The sequence below is a fragment of the Thunnus thynnus genome, chromosome 15 (assembly GCF_963924715.1).
Source record: "Thunnus thynnus chromosome 15, fThuThy2.1, whole genome shotgun sequence".
NCBI lineage: Eukaryota > Metazoa > Chordata > Actinopteri > Scombriformes > Scombridae > Thunnus > Thunnus thynnus.
The window spans coordinates 9609874-9624232 of NC_089531.1; positions in this window are offsets into that span (position 1 = coordinate 9609874).

Here is a 14359-nt window from a genome sequence, read left to right on the forward strand (position 1 = left end):
GGGGCCAAATAAAGCTTGTTTAATTGAACGTGAAATATCATATAACAATGAGATGACAGGAAGTAGTTGTGACACACACCTGAGTGGGTTTACTGTCGGTTAGAGTGAATAAGCCTCCCTCACATGGTCAGGTCTGATTATGTAACTGTCTTCATGAGTCCATCCTGTATTGTAGGTCATGGAGCTGTCTGAACTGACGAGTATAAGAGGATCAGATACATTGTGCGTAAGGAAGGGCAATAAAATATCAATGAACTAATCATTGCTTCTACTACAGCATCTGTTTATAATACGTATTCTGAAAGGGATGAACCGAAACTAGAATTTCACTTGTTTGGACAATATTGTGTATTATATCCTGCAGAGTCTTTTCAGGGTCCTGGCCTTCTACAGTACTCAATAAGCATATGTGTTGTGAAACCAAAGCAATTATTTTTTTGCTCAATAATTCAAATTGAGAAAAATCAACCCCACTACAAGTGATGGTAGCAGTTCTGCAGCTTTTAATGTGTCATCTTCACCAAATGTTGATTTTTCCGAGTAGTTTAAGGACTTTTTGTACACGTTGTCTTGAGCATGGAAACAGCAGCTAACTAAACCATCTGAAGAGGAAAACTATGTGATATGTGGTGTGGTTAGACTGTTATGTCATCTGCTGTTTCCAGCGTCAACAATTATTAAAATGTTTTAGTAATTTGTGAACTCCTCATGGAGAAGGCTTCATGGCCCTCCTTGGCACTTTGACATCAAGGGATGGCTGAGGACTGTCTGGGAAATGAGGAGGAAATGTAAACTTGATTCCCTAGGAGTGAGGACTTGTAGGAAGCCAGAGAAAAAAAGACTAAACAAATGATAGTGGACAGATGAGATAAGAAGGGTAGTAGCAAGAAGCAGGCATAGACAGAATTTATAGGAAGAGAAGAAAAGACAAGAGAGAGATTCTTCTGAATTTTAAAAAGTCCCTTTTATTGTGAGTACTCAACCATAATCAACTCAGACACCAAAAAAGTGAATCAAACATTAAAACATACTGTCTGGCACTAGTGTATGAAGTATCCCAAGTGTTTAAAATAATTATTGTAGCCTAATCTGGACCACAAGCAGATAAACCAACATTGACTCTGGGTCAATTGACTCTCGACTGTTGATCTGTTTAAGCAAGTTAATCAGCACACAGAGAAGCCTTTTCTTCGCACTGTGCTTAGGTCCAAAAATAAACAACTTCAATAAAAATAGCCTTAGACCATGGTATAATCCCTCTAAAAGTGGCAACAGCCCTCCAAGCATGTAACACTGTGCAAATACATAGGAGTCTGCCTCTCTGTATATACAAAAGGTCAGTCCCCAGTGTGCGACTGTAGATACCCTCTTGAGGCTAAAGCTCCATGCAGAATCTTGGGTTTGTAATTAGCCTTTCTGAGAAGACACTGGACCAAAAAAAAAAAACCCTTAGACCACCATGACACCTTTAAACCTGTCATAGAGCATTAGTGTGACACTTTAATACAGGTATAATACAGATCTTTCTTCGAAACAGGTTTAAAGTAAACACTAGTAAACTCTAAAAGACTAAATGGGAATCTTAATCTTTTCCTAAGCTTAATACAACACAATCATAACAGTGAATAAGAAAACCATAACAAAACACCTCCCAAGAGTTTCTCTATCTGAAGCTTGTTGGTTGAAGGATAAGGCTGGATATTTTCTATATTTTTTCTTATTGTCAACAAATCTCATGTGCAGAGCCAAACTGACAACGAATCAATCAACGCACAAGTATTGTGTGTGTATCCAAAATCTGATATATTTAATTCCTCTGTCAAATACCCCTGTTGATGTCCAAAAAAGATTAAAGACAGGTCAGCAAGTCACAATGTTGTACTGGGTGACATGACATCCTTCATCCCTGAGGACAATGGTTATCGTCATTTGTTTAGAAACGCCTCCAAAGAGGAATAACAGCAATCACGTTTTCAGTCTCCAGAGAGTGGTTCCGTGTGAGGCTATCTTGTTGTGCTACATATCACGACCTCTTGACTTTATACTAAATTTATTTACAATGTGCAATGTAGTACAAAATCAAGAGGATGTGATATGTAGCACAACAAGCTACCGAAACTGTAAACAGAACTGCATTCCTGCACATGCTCAGCCGTGTCTGCCTTACACAGAATTACTCTCTGGAGACTGAAAACGTGATCACTTTTAGTCCTTGGAGCCATTTCTAAACAAACTAACGTGACCGCAATCTTCATAATGAGGGAAAATGTCACCCAGTGCAATGGTATGGCTAACTGACATGTTTTTAATATTTTTTTTGGATAACAACAGAGGCCTGAGGCACAGAGGAATAAGATATATCAGGCTTTGGATACACACACAATACTCATAAGTAAGTATGATGAGTTCATTGTTGGTTTGGCTCTGCACATGAGATTTGTTGACAGTAAGAAAAATATAGAAAATCACCAGCCATATCCTTTAAAACCACTCATGTGATTGCTCATAAATCAGTTTATAACCTTGCAGGATATGTCTAAAAGCTTGTTTGGCAGCATCTCAAATAAGCTGTCAAACTCGCAGCTGTTCACTGCATTTATCACTGAGTCATCCTCCAGATAAGTGAAACCTTAATTTCATTGCACACAAAGACAAAACTCCCCTACTGTGCACATGTCTTTAAGAGACATGAAATCACATGTAGAAACCCAAATAAAATACAGAATGACTCATTCACTCCTGAGATGCAGACAAAACAATCAGAAGCAGTCCTCTTCTGGCATAAACCCATCTTTGTTTTTTCTCTCCTCTGGTTTTATGTCACTGTGAACTGGATCATAGTTGAGCTCTATAGGGGAGGTCTCCTCGTTCAATACACACCACACTACGCTCTTTTCTCTCTCTATCCTCATTTTCTCTGCTGTTCTTTCCCTCTCGCTCCCTCCAACAGCTGCAGGACTCTCAGCATCTCCTGCACAGCTGACCCGGATACACTGACAGCCATGAAAAGAGCTGTTGTTGTCCACTGATGAAGAACACACACGTTTCACCACTTTACAGCACTAACAGACACGAGGACAGACTTGCGATGGCTGTTGCTGGTGTCAGACTTCCCATCCTAATCCCCCTTTTTGACATTTTATGTTTCAAATCCTGAGATTAAATGTGGATGAATGGCACGAAACTATGTCCAACCATTTGTTATTCTGAGTAAACTGCTATTAAAGCTTTTCATAATTGTTATCTTTCAAAAAAAGTTGCCCTAGATATTCTTAAATTGTGGTTTATCCATGAAGCTTCACTGGTTTGTACTTCTTTTACATTCCTAATTTTGGCTTAGAAATCTTTTTTAATATCATTTGCTGCTGTCTGACCCAGTTAGATTATGTAATTGTGTAATTGATTTGCACTGTCATATCCCACATTTTGCAGCAAGAGAAAAAGACTGCTGCATCCGATAAAACAAAGTGTTTCCTGCTTTTTTTTTTCCTTTTTTCTTCCTCTTCTTCTTCTTTTTTTTTTTTTTGCACCAGGGCGTCTGTTACAAATGAGGCCCAGCAGCTGTATTTTTCTCGTCTCATCTCAGTCACTTTCATCCAGATCCAAATGCACAGTGGATCCGTCTCGCCTTTCTGTCACACACCCACTGATTTCATTTTGTTTAATGTAGCAGCATGAATGCACTGAAATGAAACCAAAATTAGTTTTTTTGTACCAACAGGGGCTACCGTTACCTCTGCTGTCTTATTTCATGTTTTTGGTGTAATTATGGCTTTCTGGCTTGTTTTACTTATACAGAAGCTGATGTAATACAGCTTAAAGTGTTATTTATCTGTTCTGTTTTCCCTAAATTGAATACTCTGTCACTTGATAGCTTGCCTGAGTGCTGTTGTCTCTTTTCATTTTGACTTTCAGGTGATTTGGGTTCAGTCAGTCACCTGGAAAATTATCCCATTCACAGCTCTTGGAAAGAAGGAAACAAAGGAAGCCACAATCAAAACAAAATGACGAACAGCGTGAAAAAGAAAGAAAAGCATCAAAATGAGAACAAGAGAAAAAGCAGAAGTGATGGAGACATCAGACATGAAAGGAAACCAGGGCAGTGACTTCACAGAAAGGAGTGGGTGAAGAGGCATAAAAAGAGGACACAGACAGAAGGGAACAGGGTGAGATGCAGAGAGGAGAGAAATGATGAGGAAAAGGAGAACAAAAGGGGGAAGAGAGAATAATGGGTGCTGCAGAACGAGGGCACAGACGGGCAGAGAGGGACAATAAGCTCGGCTGTGGTGGCTGTTGGAGTCAGACAGGTTCACCTGATGACACATCTGGCCGTCTGACTCACCAGACTCACTAATCTCCCTCTTAAAGACCTGCACAGAGCAGCAGACAGCACAGACAAAAGACATGACACGCTTATTATGTTATGTTATTAAACATCCTCTGCATTTCACCCATCCTATAGGAGCAGCAGGCAGCCACGGTGCAGCACCAAGGGACTAACTCCAGTTCTTTTTGCCAGTGCCAGTAGTCAAGGGCACTGATTCGAGTACTAATCCTAATGTACATGTCTTTGATGGTGGGAGGAAGCATGCAAACCTGGGTCAGCCAGGATTTGAACCCTGTGCCTTTTTACTGTGAGGCAACACTGCCAGCCACCGAGCCACCGTGCTGCCCTACTATTGTCCACTGCTGACATGTTGGAGGTCACAGCCTGTGTTTTTGTTTTTTTTGTGTCTGAAAGTATCTCCTGCAAACATACCACTCAATCTAAAAGAGTGATTGTTGATTGTGCATGATTGTTGGATGAAACAGACATTTGCAGCTGTAATTTTTTTCAACATGGAAACAATCAAATCTAAATTACATGTATTAAAAAGACTTGTGGCATTTCTCTCTGATCACAGTTTTGTTCGTGAGTTCAGATGCAGGAATGTTCATTAAATAAGGAGTCATTTGAAAATGTGTTTTCATCACAATTAAACTTGATGGAATATGCATTCTTTTACAAGTAGGCTACAACCTTAACTGTACAAGCTTATAAACCTAAGATTATAACTTGAATCAAGCACACATTTATGAATGATATAGGATTGTATACATGACTGGCTGAATGAATTAAAGGGTTTCAGAAACTGGGCCAATGTTCTGCATACATGTCGTAATACTGCACTCTAGTGGACAATTTAAGTCAATTTCAGAAATATATTGTCTGACCCAGATCCAGAGTTTGGGCTAAGGAAGTTAGTTTTATTGGAGTTATTCAGCACTAAAAGTCCAAATTACAAATTAATTTGTTAAACTGTGATGAAGCTCTATTGACTAACAGGTAATGACAGGCACTTTAAACTGTGGTGACCATTGTCAAAATGCATAAACGTATGGTTTTGTACAGCTCTGAGCAAACATCTAGTTCATGTTAATAATGTTTCATGCTTTTAGCCAATAAGCATTGATTCTCTACCACAATGTCTATTTTGATGCATCATTTTTAGAATAGGTAACCATATCCAGAAAAAATGCACAAGTGTTAATTATCCAAAAATTCAAGTAAGTCTGGTCATCACTGCAGTTATCACCATTTGAACTGAAAGCACTTAAATTTTACAGGACATATGTTTTTTCTTCATATTTTATTGAGAACATGTCACACAGAACATGAATGACATCATTTAACAATCAAACCAGACATAATTTCATCATCACTATATGTTTCCTATATATATATATATATATATATATATATATATATATATATATATACCCAGACACAGGACCCCAGGTGCAGGCTGTGCAAAGATGCTCCTGAGACAGTTCAGCACATAATAGCAGGGTGTAAGATGAAGGCAGGAACAGCGTACATGGAACACCATAACCAAGTGGCTGGCATAGTGTACAGGAACATCTGCACTGAGTATGGGTTGGAGAACCCAAGGTCACAATGGAAGACACCTCCTAAGGTGGTTGAGAATGACCAAGCCAAGATCCTGTGGGACTTCCAGATCCAGACTGACAAGCTGGTGATGGCTAAGCAACTGGACATCGTGTTGATCGACAAACAACAGGAGGAGCTAGAAAGGATGTGGGGAGTGAAGGCAACAATGGTGCCAGTAGTAATTGGAGCACTGGGGGCTGTGACTCACAAACTGGGAGAGTGGCTCCAGCAGATCCCGGGTACAACATCTGAAGTCTCTGTCCAGAAGAGCGCAGTCCTAGGAACAGCTAAGATACTGCACAGAACCCTCAAACTCCCAGGCCTCTGGTAGAGGACCTGAGCTTGAGGAAGACACACCACCACCTCCCCATGGGAGTGTCCAAAATCTCCCATAGGTGTTCAAGTGGGTTGAGATCTGGTGACTGCGAAAGCCATAGCATAAGATTCACATCATTTTCATACCCATCAAACCATCCAGTGACACAGTCACAGGGCTGTGAATTGGGGCATTGTCTTCCTGGAAGAGACCATGTACTCCCATCAGGATATTGATTTGCAGTGACCTTTCCCTCTAAGGAGACAATAAATAAAAAGTTTTTTTTTAATTTTTAAAAGCGCATTTATTTACAGCACACATGTTAAATTTGGTCGCTTACTGCATAACGAGGTTTGTTTTCCTAAAATAATTTGGCAACCACTTACATTTTATCCTTGTCTAAAACAAATCAGTAAATTGTTGGGCTCATTATTTATTACATTTGATGACGTTTGGATGAATTTTGTTGCATTTTGATGGGAAAAAGGCGTTTAGTAAAACCGTTAAAAACCGTTAAAATGGACCGTTAAATCATGCGTTAAACTAGAAGGGAATGGGCGTGCCCTGTGACGTATTTCAAGCTAACGTGCGGCCTTAACTGTTAAACAAACAAACAAAGCAACACACAGGTGTGAAAATAATTAGCCTACTTATTATTCAAAATAACCCCAGATTAAAACGACTGAAGAGTTTCAAGATTTAGCTGTATGTTCCTAGTATCCGCCTGTTCCCAGCAGGAGGAAGAGCCACCAGGTAAGATAATAACCTCAGCTACTTCATGTTTGCTAGCGTCATTAGCTTTTGTTTAGGTAAACTATTTTTAGTGCTGGCTCCTCAAATCAATGCAGTTTCATTTTCACTTTATATCAGTTATGACTCCTAAAAAGCCTTTTGAAAAGTACTGCAGAGTGCAGGCACAGTGGCAAGTGTGTATTCATTAGTACTTTTGAACCTTTCAAATGTGCTTTATGCAAAATTCACCTTTACAAACTCAGTTTCCTATCATTCACTATTTAATTCATGGCATTGTGATGTAGTTGGGATGCTGGGGATGTTAACAGTAGTGCAGCACCTCTGAACCTCTTATACTAGTTACTGTACCTCTGCGCTGTAGGTCTTTTGCTTATATACCTGTACTGGCACTGTACACAAGTTCACATCAAATTAATGTACACCTATATAACCAAAACTGCATTTAAATGTGTTGATATCTTCCAAATATTAATAGGAACATTCTGTTGGGGTGTTGTTCATAATAAAATATCTCAAACAGGGCTGTGGCTACAATCGAGGAAACTGAGGTCATGTCCTCCTATTTTTCCATTTCCATTTTTTATTTTACTTTGGGGATTTCAGTCAACACTTGGTAGATATTTTCTAGACACAATATATTTATTTATTTTTTTACTACTTTTAGGCTAATAAATAAATAGAGGATGTATTTTCTAGGGCTGCAACTATTATTTTCATTAATCTGTCTATTATTTTCTTGATTAATCGACTGGTTGTTTGGTCTATAGAATGTGAGAAAATTGTGAAAAATGTTGATCAGTGTTTCCCAAAACACAAGACACAACCCCAACATGTCTTGTTTGTCCTGACCTACAGTCCACAACCCAAAGACATTCAGTTCACTGTCAAAAAGGACTAAAGAAACCAGAAAATATTCACATCTGAGATGCTGGAATCAGAGAATTGGGACTTTTTTTTCTTGAAAAATGTCTCAAAAGGATCAACCAATTATTAAGATAGTTGGCGATTAATTTAATAGTTGGCAACGAATCGATTAATCGACTAGTCGTTGTAGCTCTAGTATTTTCCCCAGCACAGTTGTATTTCTGTGGAGAGAGATCTGGACCTCCATGTTTGGAAATAAGTAACAGACAATATAAATTAACACTTAAATGAATAAACTATGTAAAATGGGTTTCATACCAGGGAAATTCAGTGGTAGCAGCTCAGATTCAGAAAGACTTGATAAAGCTGAAGCACTATGAAATGTTGTGCTTGGTTTTGCCTCTATGCTCACTTTGTATGTTGCATCTGAATTGACAGAACTTCCCAGTAGAGGGCACTAGATACATGTGGTCATGTTGTCTTCTACTGGCTGCTTGCATTTGTTGCTCTTTACATTGATTAGTGTTAAAGGACTGGTTCACAATTTCTGTCTTCAAGTCTCTCTTAAAACAATAGTCAGGTGCCCAAATGAACACTGAAACATGTTTTTCTTGCCGTAATTATTCCTCCTGTTCATACTGACCATTAGAGGATCCCTTCATAATGCACTGACAATGTAAGTGATGGGTGCCAAAATCCACAGTCCTCCTTCTGTGAAAAAATGTATTTAAAAGTTTATCTGAAGCTAATATGAAGCTTCAGCCGTCCAAATGAGTCAAATCAAGTAGATATCTTTCAACGTTACAGTCTTTTTAGTGCCAGAGTCCCTCTTATTGTTCCTATACTTCCGCAGCTCAACAGGAAAACAGTGTCCGAGGGAACACAAAGAGGGAATTTGATGCTAAAAAGACTTTAAATATGGCAGATATCCACTTGATATGACTGACTCAGACTGCTGAAGCCTCACATAAGCTTCAGATCAACTTTTGACTGTTGATTTGGACACCTCACTGTTGACAGACATGAAAACTTTTGAACCTATCTTTTAAAGCCTCCGGTGCCAGTTTAGCCTGGAACTAACCTAACCTGTACTGGCAAGACACTGAATGCTTTTTATAGAAGCACTGGGCTTGGCAGCAGTAGTAAGGCTCAGTAATCCATTATCCCAAATTAATTGTTGGCCTATTTTGCCAGCTTCTCTGCTTTTATCAACCCTGCATATTACTGTTGCTATCAGAAATGCTCCCCGGCAAAGTTCATGTACATACATTACCACAAATCCTGGCAGATGATTGACTGATGTGACTATTATGTTAATGCAGTGGAACTAAACTAGGATCCAGGAAGCTTGAGGGGCCTTTGGGTGAACTCATGAGGACCCCCCACCAACAAGACAAATAGTTTATTCTTATAATGATTAACAAGAATTTTTTAGAAACACATTTGAGTCATGTTTGGCTGCATTATTATCTCTTAGAGTGAACTGTTTTATAATTTCACATTAAATAATCAATTTTATCAGATAGTCCTTAATAGAACCCAAACAATTAGTCAGTTAATAGATTAGTAGAAGGAGATGACAAGAAATAATCAGCAACTAATCTCACTTAAAACCACAATGTTATGTTTTTGGGTTAAAGAAATGAGATATAACATGATAATTAGTGAACTTAAGAGGTGCTGGTCGATGCATTTTTACCTTTTGGACAGAGCCAGGCTAGCTGTTTCCATTTGTTTGCAGTCTTTGTGCTAAGCTAAGCTAACCGGCTGCTGGACTTAATTTACCATACAAACATGAAAGTGGTATCAATTTTCTCATCAAACTCAGCAAGAAAGCAAAACAACGTATTTCCCAAAAAAGTGTAACTACTCCTTTTAAGTCATCTATTGAGCACAAATGTCAAACATCCATTGTTCCAGCTTCTCAGAAGTGAGGATTGTTTGCTTTTCTTTATTTTGAATAATTGTAAACTGAGTATTTTTGGGTAAGGTGCAGTTGTTACCTTGGGCTCTGTGAAACTGTGATGGACATTTTATTGACCAATTTCTTTTTTCTTTTTATTTATTGATTGATTGACAGGATTATCATTTATGGAAATCATTGTTTATTGTTTTTAGGATGATCTGTGATATGAAAAATACTAGAGCTGCAAAGATTGATTGATTGATCGATTAGTCAAATCATTGTTCTTAATTTTTTAAGAAAAAAAAAGTGAAAATTCTCTGATTCCAGTCTCTGAAATGAATTTTTTATGGTTTCTTTAGTAAATTGAACATCTCTGGGTTGGTCAGGACAAAACAAGACATTTGAGGACATCACATTGGGCTTTTGGAAACAGTAATTAACAATTTTCACCATTTTCTGACATTTTATACACCCAACAATTAATTGATAATGAAAATAATTGCTAGTTGCAGCCCTAAAAAGTACACTGTACTATATAAAAGGAGATCAAATGGGGGTCCATGGTCTAACATGCAGCTATAGAAGAGGCTCAGTTTTAGCTTGGCTTTCATTGTAGCTAAAGTTTCTCCAGTCTCTACCTCATGTCTTCCTGTATGTTTGTCAGTTTGTCGGCCAACCTGTCTGTCGTTGACCATCATGCCTGGTGGGGACTCGGGGGGGTCAAACCTGTTAACCTTTCCACTGAAGAACACATCATCAGGGGGGGTCGATGTGCTGTTCGCTACACCTTTAGGCACACAAACAGACACCCTGATCCCACAGGCAGAACGTAGCTTTCATCACCGAGCAAACATTTGATCCGACAGGGGATCAGCGCACTAACCCTCATCCCCCATTAGCTCGACGTGTTTCACTCCATTGCTTGTTTTTTACCGTTTACAGATTGAACAGATGCAATAGAGCTGATGGCAACACGTATAAACAGCTATAACCCATCACCGAGCAGCTTCAAAAGAAACATTCACGGTGGCGACTTCATTGTAGAAAAAGAGTAAGACATTAGCTGTGTATTTAGGGTGTGATGGGATTTATAGGACCAGAAAATTAAGCCTTTCAGCCCCTGTTTTGGGATTTCAGGACAACTTGTTTGTTGTTGGAGCGCAGCCTGTGGTGTTAACCCATGACCCTGCTGCCCCTTGACCCTGAGGGGGACAGCTCCATCCACGCGTCAGGGAGAAGGGCTGTCACAACGGAAACATCCAGCACACAGGGAGGACTGCTGGGGAGGGGCCGATGGCGAGGCAGGGACAATTAGAGCGGTGTGGCTAACGCAAGATCAAAAACACCGCGCGAGTTAAGAATGTCAGGCTACCGGATACATAATCTGTCTGCAGGAAAAGTGTGAATAGATGCCACAGGCGGAAGAGGAGAGTGCGGATTAAGAGCTTGGCTTCTTGGACCAACTGATTTGTGCAGTGAGCAAGTTAAATGACAGATTAAACTTGCAGTGTTATTAGTAGTGAAGATACTCAAACATCAGTGGGTCAGTGGCTGGATACAAAAACCTTTCAATGTTTACAACTGCAGAAAAGCAATCCTTCATTTTTACACTAAAATCTTGAATCAACTTAGAGCTGAGAAACAACATAATAAGCATCAGTTTTACGTAGCATCAGTGAATACACAAAATGTCTGGAGATAAAAACATGCACAGTATATATATAAAATTTCTCATTTGAAGTTATGATACAGCCATAAAAATAATGTATCAGATGTAATATTTTAGGTCTGCAACATTATTTTCATGATTTATCTATCAATTATTTTGGCAATTAGTTGATAATAACTTGATAATGTCAGAAAATACAGACATGCTCATTACACTCTGCTAGAGCCCAAAGTGACTTCTTCATGTTGCTTGTTTTTGCCAACCAGTGGTCCAATATCTAAGACAAGAGATGCTTATTTTAACTTTTATAGCACCGGAGTCCTGCCCTTTTCAACTGTTTTGAGGAAACATTGCAGGTTCAGTGTTTATTTTGAGCACATGCCTACAGACTCCATATCACTTCACCTCACTTTAACAGCAACGTGACCATTGTTTTCAGCACAGCATGAAAAAAACACTCAGCATCAGTGGCACAACCTATATGGGACATTGTCTTACAGTTTGGAAAGAATGTTTAATCCAAAGCTCAACCTACTTCAGGGGAAACTTAAGGGGAACATTGTGGTTTGAGTGGTCAAGGTTCCTGCATCTATTTTGCTGTTTATTTTATCTGGAACTTGTCATCCATCAGATTTTGAGGGCTCAGAGAATTTATCACTGTTTTTTGCTGATAGCTGCCTTCCATTGTGGTCATAAGTTCCATATTTGTCATCTTATTTTTTCAGGTGACATGTTTTGCCATCCACCTTGCTGATGTGCCCAAACGTTTGCACCCATGGGCTGAATAACTGCTGAGGGCGGTTTTTATTCATGTCTGCGAGACCTTCAGGCTGTCAGAGGAGAATGTAGAGGTGGGTGACCGCAAACATCCGTGTGCCAAAGCGGTGCCACACATGCATCAAACAGGGTCACATTATCTTCAAAGCCTGTCGCCTCCAACATGTGATACGACTCAGACCTAAAAAAAAAAAAAAAAAAAAACGGCAGACATCTTGCATTCCTCAGCCCATTCCACAAAGTACAATAACTTCCTAGAATTCTTAGACCCTCGACGGCGGAGCCAGGGCACATCCTGTTGTCCTCGCAGCACTTCCTGCTCATGCAGCTCAATCAGTCTTCCTCGTTGCCATGGCCACTGGAAAACACTGTGCTCATGCTTAATAGGCACACTAACAGGTAAACGCTTGGATGATCGTAGAGCGATGAGTGAGAGATCTGGCTGGAGTCTCACAGTGAAATGCTGGCATCAGTTGGCTGTGTTTGTGCACTTTCAAAACCTCCATCTAAAGTCTAAGTAAGGTGCATATTGGCATGATAACAAAGCTTCAGAGCACTAATAGTGGTTCTGGTTGGTTTTCAGCCTCTTGGCATCCAGTTTTTGTTTTCTTTTAGGCTGGAAAATCATCTTATTCTACAATGTCTGACAATATCATGTATATATTCTGTATCAGCCTTCATTTAGGATATGTGATGTTTACACTGAGTGAAATATTCAAACCCAAAACTTCATGTTTTTATAGCTGCACAGTTCCATCAAATGGAAATATTCTGGATGTTGTGTGCATCATTTTATACACATTTCCCCAAAATCCAACCGGACATATTTAGTATTTTAGGGAAGTATTTTAGGGAAGTAGAATTTTAAATTAAGTTTTACAGTGTTTCCCTGAACAGCATGAGTTTATAATGACTTCCTACCAGCAGGTGAACAGGGTTTAAGATGGTAAACTGGAAATTCAGGCAGCCTGAAGCAGGAAGTCACAGTGTGGTACATATAAATACATGAAAGTCAGGTCTCACAACTTCATTTTAATGCACTGAAGCCACAATTCCATTTGAATTCACATTTATTCAAAAAATGCGATAATGCATATTTTGCCAGGATCCATCATTTGACACCTGTAGCAAACATCGGACACGTCATACAGACAGAAGAAGTAGTCTGTCATGGTACAGGAGCTGGGATGTGGCGATTCAGGCAGCAAATGTCATAAAACTGCTGCTTCTCTTGAGAGTTGACATATTTTGACCTGTTGGCATTTGTCGACCTGCAGTGACAAAAAGGCTGCAGATGTGCAGCGTCACATATAAAACAATGGGTGCAGGTGTTCCGATGTGCGTCATATCAAAATCCTGTTTGAGAAAGGATCTGTGCAGCCTGATTTTCAAAATTTAATGTATAATTTTCAGTAGTCTTGAGCACGTAAATGTGTATAGTGTGACTGTGCATACTGTATACTTCTATATATGTGTTGACTCACGTTCTGTAGTTTTATTTGTGCACTGGCTCTGTATATCCCTTCTGCAGAGTCTTTGGTTATGAAACGAACAGTGCAGGCTAGAGTGTGCATCGACCGAGAAAGTCCTTGTTTGGATGCTGAACTGAAAGCAGTGAACTCGGGAGAGGAAAAATAAAATACTATGGCTCGCTCATTTTCATTAAATCTTGTTTTTTGACCTTGTATATTTGCTTTTTGGATGAGTGCTAAATTAAGTTTGGTTTGTTTCATAACCACATACTTGCTGCCAGCTCGGTGTTCATTTGTCAGCTTCCAGCACGGCAGTCCTGGCCAAACTTTCATGCTGCTTTGTCAGAGAGTGAAAGACGGAAAGCAAGCAGGCTCTCCTGGGTATATACTAACCCTGGAGGGATGCATTCAATTCTGCTTCCTGCACCGCTGCGTCTTTCCAAGAGTCCACAAGCTAGAGGAAGTCAGACTGGCAGCAGGCCCGTTTTAAAGAGATGTTAAAGAGGTCCAATGATTTGGACGTTTTTTCACAATGGAGAATAAGTGTTTTTTAAAGTCTGATTTAACTTATTTGGCTTATTTTTAACTGTCACACCACGTGAACCCCACCTGCAACCTACCTGTAACTCAGCGCCAGCTTTGTAAGCAGAGGAGTGATGTTACAAACCCT